We start from the raw sequence: 1,389 nt of genomic DNA on the forward strand, positions 1-1,389 counted from the left end.
TTAGTTGAAAAATTTCTTAAACAATTCTTTCCGGCATCTAAAGCCGTGAGACTTCAAGGAGAAATTGTTACGTTCACACAAAAGCCAAATGAAACTCTATATGAGGCGTGGACAAGATTTGGAAAGTTATTGAGAGGATGTCCGCAACATGGTTTAGACACTCGTCAAATAGTACAAATATTCTACCAAGGATGCGACATCACTACACGAAAAGACATCGATATAGCAGCTGGTGGTTCCATTATGAAGAAAACAGCAACTGAAGCTTACAAAATTATTGATAACACTGCTTCCCACTGACATGAGTGGCACCAAGAAAAAGATATCGTTAGATCATCTAAAGCAGCTAGAGCCGATTCTAGCCATGACTTTGATTCCATTTCTGTAAAGATAGATGCTGTCGAGAGACGAATGGAAAAGATGACTAAAGATATTCACTCAATACGAATTAGTTGTGAGCAGTGTGGAGGATCACATTTGACAAAAGATTGTCTCAGTATTGAACAAACAATGGAACAAAGGGAGAATGTTTCATACATGAACCAAAGGCCTGGAAATAATTATCAGAATAATTATCAACCGCCAAGACCAATCTACAATCAAAACCAGAATTATAACTGAACTGTTCCATACAACAACCAACAAGGTCCTAGCAATCAACAAGTATCCAACAATATTTACAATCAGCAAAGACCTATTTTTCAAAATAAACCACCACAAACCGATGATAAAAAGCCAAATTTAGAAGATATGATGTCGAAGCTAGTTGAATCTCAAACTCAGTTTTTCACATCTCAGAAACAAACCAATGAACAAAATGCTCAAGCATTTAGAAATCAACAAGCTTCAATTCAAAATCTGGAACAAGAAGTGAGCAACCTAGCAAGATTGATAGGTGAAAGAAAACCGGGAAGTCTACCTAGTGATACAAATGCTAACCCCCAAAATGAAACAGCTAAAGCCATTACCACAAGAAGTGGTACTACACTTAAACCACCTGAAATACCTGTAATTTCTGATGACGCTATTCCTACTCCACAAGAACCACAACCTGAACAAGATAAGGAAACAGAACCGGTAGTTGAAAAGGTTAATGAAGATAACACAGTTAAAGCTAAACCTTATGTTAAACCATACCAACCACCACTTCCTTACCCGAGTAAAATGAGAAAAGAGAGACTTGAAGCCGAGCAATCTAAATTCTTGGATATGTTTAAACAGATAAATGTAAACTTTCCTTTCATTGATGTGATTTCAGGAATGCCAAGATATGCCAAATTCTTGAAAGATCTAATCACAAATAGAAAGAAAATGGAAGAACTCTCGGCTGTTACTATGAATGCTAATTTTTCTGCAGTGCTATTGAATAAGATACCAGAAAAATTATCT

The sequence above is a fragment of the Rutidosis leptorrhynchoides genome, chromosome 8 (genome assembly GCF_046630445.1).
Source record: "Rutidosis leptorrhynchoides isolate AG116_Rl617_1_P2 chromosome 8, CSIRO_AGI_Rlap_v1, whole genome shotgun sequence".
NCBI classification, from domain to species: Eukaryota; Viridiplantae; Streptophyta; class Magnoliopsida; order Asterales; family Asteraceae; genus Rutidosis; species Rutidosis leptorrhynchoides.